Source organism: Sceloporus occidentalis, unplaced genomic scaffold, assembly GCF_023333645.1.
Source record: "Sceloporus occidentalis isolate IW3139 unplaced genomic scaffold, rSceOcc1.0.p SCAF_1, whole genome shotgun sequence".
NCBI lineage: Eukaryota > Metazoa > Chordata > Lepidosauria > Squamata > Phrynosomatidae > Sceloporus > Sceloporus occidentalis.
In genome coordinates, this window is record NW_028316981.1 from 17,985,349 (window position 1) to 17,994,659 (window position 9,311).

A 9,311-nucleotide genomic window follows, 5' to 3' on the forward strand; every position below is an offset into this window, starting at 1 on the left:
AGTCCAGCTACCTTATGGTATATGGTAAGAAAACAGGAGGAAGTAATATCAACAATCTAAGAAACACAGATGACATAATACTAGCAGAAAATCTCGCACATCTGAGACAGCTACTAAGGAAGATCATGGAAGAACGTTCAAAGGCAGACTTATTGTTAAAGATAAAGAAAACATAAATAATGATCACAGAGGATCTAGACAAGTTCAACCTAAACAATAAAGAAATAGAAATAGTAAAAGAGTTGTCATACCTGGGATCAAATATTGCTAGGAATGAGGACTGCATCCAGGAAATCAGAAGAAGATTAAGAATGGGGAGGGCAGCTATGAAAGAACTAGAAAAGATCCTAAAATGCAAGGATACACAAAAGTGAGAATCATACAAGCCAATGTTTTTCATATGATGATGTATGGATGTGACAGCTGGACAGTTAATAAAGAAGACAGGAAGAAAATCAATTTGCCACAAAGACAAACAAATGGGTCCTAGAACAAATAAAGTCAGAAATCTCCCTGGAATCCAAGATGATAAAACTGAGGCTGTTGTACTTCAGACACATCATGAAAAGGCATGACTCATTGGGAAAAACGATAATGCTAGGATAGGTAGAGGATAGTAAAAAGAGAGGAAGAAAAGTGAAGGGAAGTAGAACGAGAGGAAGGCCACATGCTAAATGGACGAACTCTCTTAAGGAGGTCACAGGCATGAATTTGCAGGAATTAAGCAGAGTGGTGGGAAGGGAATCTTGGAGATGTCTCACCTACAGGGTTGCCACGGATTGATATTGACTAGAGTGCAGTTAACAACAACAACAAGCCTTATGGTGGGTGCACCATATGGAGTTGGCTGAGGAACGAATGAACAGCCCTCTAATTAGTACAAAAGAAGAAATGGAGAGGAAGAACACCAGAGAACCTTTCCTGTTGAAACTGGAGAACCTGATGTCCTATGGATAGTTGGATGCTAACTTCCATCTGTGGTGTGGATTGCTGAAGGTCAAAACTTCTGGGGGTGGTAGTCCCACCACTACCATCCGGAATGCAAACATGGCAAAGGTTGGCATAAAGCATCAGGCTGGAGGAAAGGAGACCCAATTACAAACCCCCAGCACGGCTGCAGAGTTTAGAAAATTAAAAGTAGCTTCGTCTGTTGTTGCTGATTTTGTTAAAAAATAGTTTATAGCTGTTACTTGTTGGAGTGATGAAAACAGTGATGTTGTGTTGTTTATGGTCATATTCATTAATTTCTTTTATAAGATCCCTAGGATTGCTAAAACAATGACATAAAACCTGAATATCAAAATGCCTATCAAATGTTCTTCAAAGGCAAATTGAATGTAACTCAAAACCATTACTATTTACACTAGGGGTGGGAATGATGTGATCCTCCAGATCCCATTAGCCTATCCTAATTAATATAGCCAGTATTGAGGAATGCTGGGAGCTGCAGTCCAACAATCTCTGGAGATCTTCCATGATGTTCCTTGCTTTACATCAATAAAGTAATTTTGCTGTTACGGTTTCATTGCTTTTGAAATGTAGCTTTGGTATATTCTTGTTACCCCCCTCCCCCAAAGTTATAAGCAACTGCATTACTAATAAACCATTACTTCAAGGCCCTGGTTAACTGGGATGATCAGGTTTTTGTTGGTCAGAGAACCATGGATGCCACCATGAGCACTTTGGAAGAGTTTTGCTCTGTCAAAACATAAAATAAATGTAAGATAATGCCCTTGCATCTCTTTCCCAAAGTAGGCTGAAGTTTATGAAAGCTCATGCTACTAGCTTTTTTTTTAGTCTCAAAGGTGTTGCAAGATCTCTTTGCAGACTGATTTTTCCAGACTAACACAGCTAGGTCTTTGAATTCTCCCTGCATCATGAGTCTTTGGACTCCCAAATGTCTGTTCTGAGTACTGGCTAAGGCTGGTCCTATCCCTCAGTTAAACCAAGATAAACTCAGTGGTTGTTTGTTTTTGTTCCTCCCAGCTGGCTCCCTTATCCAGAAATTGCTCCAGTCACTGAGAGAGAAGAAACTCCTCTCCTCCAGCATGCTGGGTTCCCTCCTATTGCCAGAAGTGACAGAAGTGAACTTGACTGACTGCCCACATCTGATGAATAGTGACATTGCCCAAGTCATTACCAAATGTTGCAAGGTAAGGGGCAGGGAGGAATTGGGCAGGTCCAGTGGGCCCTTGGTATACAAAACCACCCATGGATACCAAAATCCATGCATACTAAACTCCCATTATATACAATGGCACGGTCAGATGGTGTCTCTTGTATAAAATGGCAAAATCAAGGTTTTTCTTTTGGAATTTATCTATTTTACAAATATTTTCAAACTCTGGATGCTTGAATTCATAGATAAAAAAAATCTGTGGATTATGGAAGGCAGACTGTATTTCTTGGAGAACCGTGCTGGCCAATTGGCCGTAATAAAGTTATTATTATTTCTTGGAGAAGTCCTATTTCTGAGATGGCCCTTGTTCTCGTTCTTTGCCTACACATGCAGCACACCCTATCCTTCTTGACAGATGGCAAAAGGTTTGGAATAGGTCTTGACAAGAATCTTTAGTTACAAAAGCAGGGTGACCAGATGTCCTCCTTTTCCAGGACATTTCAACCTTCTGTCCAAGAGGAATTTCAAAATGCCCTCTATGCTGAGCATGAATTTACACTTAGAGTAGTATTTTTGGTTTGGTAATGTCCTCAATTTTTCTTGAATGCCCTACATTTTGTGGTGCCTTGTCCTCCTTGTGTTTATGACATCTGGTCACTCTGTACAAAAAGGGAAAGAGGACTATAAGCTTTCTATTACAAAATGCAGTTATTAGATGTCACGGGACACAGTCATAATAACTTTTAGCTCTTATGGTCCTAGTTCTTGGCATCTGTGAATGTGAAACATCCAAGAGTCTGGGTATCCTTGATTAACCGAGCTCTTGTTGGCTAGAACCTATTTAATCAGAAGCACAAAGTGTTGTCTTCAGTAGAATTTTTTTGTTGGAAATGGGTTCAAGTCACAACAAAACTACTAGTTTTTAAACTGTTCCAAGACTATTGCTGTGTTGCCTTTAAGTCTTTTCTGAATTATGGCGACTCTAAGGCAACCTACCATGGGGCCTTCTTGGCAAGTTTCTTCAGAGGGGGTTTGCCATTGGCACCCTCTGAGGCTGAGAGTGTGTGACTTGCCCAGTGGGTTTCAATGGCCAAGTGGGGAGCTGAACCCTGGTCTCCAGAGTCCTAGTTCATCACCCAACAACTATGCCACACTGGCTCTCAGACTTTGCCAATAAGTAAAGTTCACCCTAGTTGTGACAGAATGGTTCTCTGGAGATGCCCCCAAATCCCTGACACAAGAACACATACTAAACAAGATCATGATTAATAAAAATATCTAGAACAAATACCGTATTTTCCGGCCTACAAGGTGACATTTTGACCCAATAAAATTGGGTCAAAAGTCGGGGTCGCCTTGTATGCTGGGTTGAGCCCGGCAGCCCCGTGGCCAGGTGGGCGGGCGCGTTGTCAGGGCCGCCGGCTTCTCAGGCCTCCGGAGGCCTGGGAGGCCAGCAGCCTCGTGCCGGCTTTTGAGGGGCCTTCGGAGGCCCCTCAGAGGCTGGCGCGCATGCTCTGGGGCCACCGGCCTCTCAGGCCTCATGAGGCCTGGGAGGCCGGCAGCCTCGTGCCGGCTTCTAAGGGGCCTTTGGAGGCCCCTTTAAGCCAGCGTGCACGTGCATGGCCAGCTGCCACGCTACTCAGGAGGAGGGTAGCCTTATACGGTGAGTATAGGCTAAACCCTAGATTTTTATTTAAAAAGTTGGGGGTCATCTTATACGCCCGGCCATCTTATACGCCGGAAAATACAGTAATTGAAATATTATGTAGTATATTAAACATGTATGCAAAATAAAAATAATACTAAAATAAATATGCTGGTATCAACAACAGGCAGAGTCAGGCTGGTGTAGTGGTTTGAGTGTTGGACCATGACTTTGGAGACCAGGGTTTGAATTCTGACTCAGACAAGGAATCTCATTGGATTACCCTGGTCAAGTCATACTCTCTCAGCCTCAGAGGACGGCAATGGCAAACCCCCTTTGATAAACTAGCCAAGAAAACCCCATGCTAGTGTTGCCTTAAGTTGGAAACAACTTTGAAGTCACACAACAATAATAATCAACAACATGAACATTTATTTAGCACCAAAGAACAAAATAGAAACACCACATACGTTCAAGCAAAAAGCCAGTAAATAAAGATTATATCTACAAATGAAAACAATTTCAAATTTGTTGAACAATGTCAACTGAACGGCCCATTCAACTAATAATAAAGGCATGTAATCACAGAAATGCAGACTTATAAGAGAGAATCAGCTACTCACAACATAGACTGAAGAAACAAAAGTAGTTAATTATTGAAATAATCTGTGAATGCCCACGGTAAACTTTGATCTGCTGCAATGATGTCTCTGGTGGCAAAAATTCTAGAAGATTCTTTTAAAAAACCAGATTGTGCAGATAAACAGCAAACAGTGGTTAAAAAAATATTACAGAGATGTTAGCCTAAACAGAATTCCATGCACTCCTAACACAGACTGTAAATTCACAGGAAAAACTACTAATATTTTTCATTATTAATGGTCTTGTTTAGTATGATATCTGGAGAAATGTTCATTTTGGAAAACAGTAGAGAAATAAGAAGGGTTAGGGATGAACCTTTCTTTGGCCAGAGTGGTGATGCAGGGGAGGACATAATTTTCATGCATGGTCAAAATACCAACCCAATTCAACTTTACATTTGCCAACTAATGCTCTTTTCCTTTCCTACAACAGAATCTTACCTCTCTGATTCTCTGCAATTGCAACCAGCTTCTTCCAGGTACTCTGGCTGAACTCCTTAAAGGATTGCCACATCTCATAAAGCTGGACCTGTCTAAAACCCAATGTGATGCACATGTATTGTCAGTTGCTGGCACCTGCCTCCGAAAGCTTTGTCAACTGGACATCTCTAACTGTCCAGGGCTGTTCTCACAATCCCTTTTTCATCTGGCCTACAACCCCATTAGTCGCTCCTTCGGCGGCCAAGCTTTAGAGACCATTGTACTTGGTCCACTCAAATCTAGGATTGCCCTTATAAATCTCATTCAGGACTTGGCCTTTCTGCTGATAGCTTTGCCTAAGCTCAAGTTCTTGGTACATGATTTTCTCATAGAGGCTGTGATTTCAATCCATGAGGGGCAGTTTGAGAGAATCTGGAAGCCTTCTAGGCTTCCTTCTCTGGAGGAAGTGGCACGGCACAGAATGTCTTCCCACCCAAATGAGGAGTGGCCCCGACTCACCCTGGCCCTCAAGGAAATACATGATGTGATGGATTCCTCTTTGCCTGTGGTCTGTGCTGTGTGCCCACACTTGTCAGAAATAACCGTGATGCTCGGTGAGGGTCCTGACATAGACCAGCATTTCTCATCAGCTTGCCATATCACCAAACTGACTTTGTACTGCCGGAAAAAGAGGGACATGAAGGACCTTTTGCCGGTGATGGAAAGACTCAGACCTCAACTGGAATCCCTCTCAATCAATGGCTTTTGCTTTGAAGATGGCTCCTCTTTCCAGGCTCTGCTGAATCACTGTGTGAATCTCCGGAATCTGAGCATTAACTTACGCACTCCATGTGGCAAGCAACCAAACATTGAAGGACCAGGTTGGGACTCTGTCCTTCTTCCCAGAGAATTCCCTCGGATGTCTAACATTACCCTAGTGCTGTATGACATATGGAATCCCATGCCTTCCAGTCACATCATTTTCTTGGAACAATGCCTTGAATCCTTGTTGAAACATTCCCCATGTCTAGAAGACTTGGAGCTAGCTTACTTGCCTTTCTCCTTGGATGAGGTGTTTCAGAAGGTGCTGGACCCGCCTGGCGCTGCCTTGCTAGCACTCCGCAAGCTCTCCTTGATTGAAGTCCAAATGTCCATTGGCACCATCCACCAGCTGCTGTCCTCAGAGAATCAGCTGGAGCATATCAGCATGAACTCAGTTTCATCCATATCTGAACCTAATTGTCAAGAGCTCCTCCAGAGAGTCTATGAAGAGGGTCTTGATCTGAATATCCTGTGGACATTAAAATCCTGATGTGGACATTAAAATCCTCCACACTTCCTTGGGCCAAAATTGTTTAAATGTTGTTTTTTTAAAAAAATTAAAGATGGTTATTAGGTTTTCAATAAAGCTTTTTTAGATAATGCCAGTTTTGTCGTCCGCTGTATTGGGATAAGAGTAGAGAAAAATTGGGATGCGTTTTGTGGAAGTGTATGTATGTTCAGAGAGTTTATTGCATGTTGGGATTTCTAGTTTTTCTCCTCTGTCCTGTCAGTGCTATAGTATCAAATGAATTGTGCAGGATCAGGCCAAGGGTCCATCTGGTACAGTCAAACGGCAGCTTCATGTGTGCTGGGGTCAAGATGTGATGTGTAAAATGGTGATTTGTATAAATGATAACTTAATTTTGAAATAAAGCTTTCTTTCTTTCTTTCTTTCTTTCTTTCTTTCTTTCTTTCTTTCAGTTTTGCCTTCCAACTGTATTCAGATAGAGTTGTTCACTGAATGCTAGGGAGTTAGTAGAATCAAAATCCAAGAGAGATCAGCAGGAGATTATCTTGAAGTAATATAACAGTCATATTTAAAACGAATACATACATTGGCTTAAAATAAACTAGTGCTAACAATTCATAGGAGAATGGCATAATGATTTGTTCAAGTGTCCTTTTTAAAAAATAGCCCGAAAAATTAAAGTATTGCATGGCAAATCCAGCAGAACATTCCCCAAACAACTTATTTGGTGATACTCAGGTTATACCTGCACTGTAGCAATAATGCAATATGACAACATTTCTGGGGTTTGTAGGTTTGTGAGCTATTTAGCCTCTGTCAGAGGACTCTGGTGGCACACCAAACTACAAATCCCAGAATCCCATAGCACTGAGCCATGGCAGGTAGAGTGGTGTTGTTATTCCTGCAGTGCAGATGCAGCCTCAGGAAAAAGACATGGCAGGGAATATTTATATCTGCAGATTTATTTATATTTGCAGAAATATTTATAACAGAGAGAAACTTCAGAAAGGCTGTAAGGCAGTTCAGCTGTAAGAACCAATGGTCATAATGGATTAACCAGCTGATGGAATCATCAGGTAAGTGGAAACCCAAAGGTCTCCTGCCACAACCCAAAAACGCAAGTGCTGTGTAATTCTACCAAGAAACACCACCACCTGAAATTCCTCCTTCTATGTAAGCATTAAAGGGACTAGAGCCTTGTTCCTTTTTTTTCACCTGTCAACTCTAATTCATAAGGAAAGGAACTAATTAAGTTGTTAATGAAATTATTATATGAGCCACAGAGCTAAAGAGACAACCAATTTTACTTTATGTGCTTGAGTTTTACCTGGTTGACTTGGCTTTTCTTTTTTTCTTTTTTAAACTACCTCTTGCTTTTGTTAGTCCCCCAAGTTTGTGGAAGGTGTAGGTTGCAACTGTTGGCAAATATGGACAGAAAACTGCTATTGTTAGCATCTCCTGTTTGTGGGCTTTTCTTAGACATCTGCTTTGCCATTGAGAGTGCATCTATGCTACAGAAATAGTCCAGTTTGACACCACTTTAATTCAGTGGTATCACTAGGGTCAGCGTCACCTGATGCGATAACTCATAGTTTCAACCTGTCCTCCCTTGACCTTCTCCCATACCACACTATACAGTATCCTTATTAATGTTTTTTGTACTAATGTGACTCATAAATCATAATTCCTTTATATCACTGCATATAATGGCAATAGTTGTGACATAAACAACTAGCAAAATTAAAACATAGTTTGGTGTGGTTCAAGTGAAAATTTGTTAAGATATGTTTTGAAAGAAAATGTGAAAAGAATTAAAAATTGGGGGGAAATTAAAATATTAAATTTCTCTTCCCACTGAGTCTGTCTCCACTCACACCATCTCTTCAGCTTTTTTTAAAGGGCAGCAGGCAAATGCCACAGCCTGTTTCTCTGAAAGGGCAGATGGTTGGGGAGCAGTGGTGTCACCTGGTGTGGTCCACACACCCTGCACCTCTTCGTGATGCCACTGCTTTAACTGTCATGGCTCAATGCTATGGAATCCTGGGATTTGCAGTTTGTTGTGGCATCAGAGCTCTCTGACAGAGAAGGCTAAATGTCTCAGAGTTCCTAGAATTCCATACCGTTGAGTCTTGGCAGTTAACGTGGTGCCAAAACTGGATGCAGTGCGGATGCAGCCTGAGTGAGCAGAATATGGGCCTTTGGTTTAGTCCAGCACAGATGCCCTGAAAGTCACTCTGGTAGCAGGCCTGATCCTGCTTGGAGAAGAATCTTGAAAGTGCAGTCAAAGGATCCAGACCATCACAACTACCATATATACTCGACTATAAGTTGACCTCATGTATAAGTCGAGGGCATGTTTTGGGGCCAAAATTATAGATTTTGATATGACCCATGTATAAGTCGAGGGTAAAACTTAGGAGCATGTAACAGGATCTAAAGAATAAAGCAAAGGAAAACAATGCCAAAGAACTTAGAAAATTCCAGCCGGCACAATTGTCCGTGTTCACACTAAAGACTGGATGGATGAGAAAGTAAAGGTGAATCAGTGCTTCCAGGACAAATTACACTCTTGCCTTTCTTTTTTTAAAGTTATTTTATTAAAACAAAATACATGTTCAACACAACTTTCATTTCACATTTGAAAGGGAATTCCCCTTTCTGCAGTGTCAGACAATAAATTGAGTATAAACCTTACTTCCATCGTTGCCTTAAAGCCTAGTCTCAACAATTTACATTGTAAAAGTTTCCCTCTTCTTCTTCTAACTTTATTTACTGCTAGTATCCTCGGAGTATTGATCTTACTGTACCAATCCTATCAAACTTTAATCATACATTAGATGCATTTAGCTCACTGTAATCCGCACCCTATTGTGTTTTTACAGTCTGTTAAAATCGGGTCTCACTCTTCTGCTATTATTGTACTGTCTTTCTGTGATAAGCAACCTGTTAACATGTCCATCTCCTGCATTTCGAAAATTTTTATTAACTAATCTTCCAAGGTAGGCATCTCTTGATTTTTCCAGCACTGTGCTATTACGATTCTTGCCGCAGTTACTAAATAAAGCAGAATTCTTTTGTATTTTCTCTTAACTTGAAAATTAATCTAGCATGTTTAGCAGATATGTCTCTGGTCTCATTTCAAATCTGATTTTTAACATGTGTTCTATTTCTGTACGTATACTCTTCCAATACAAT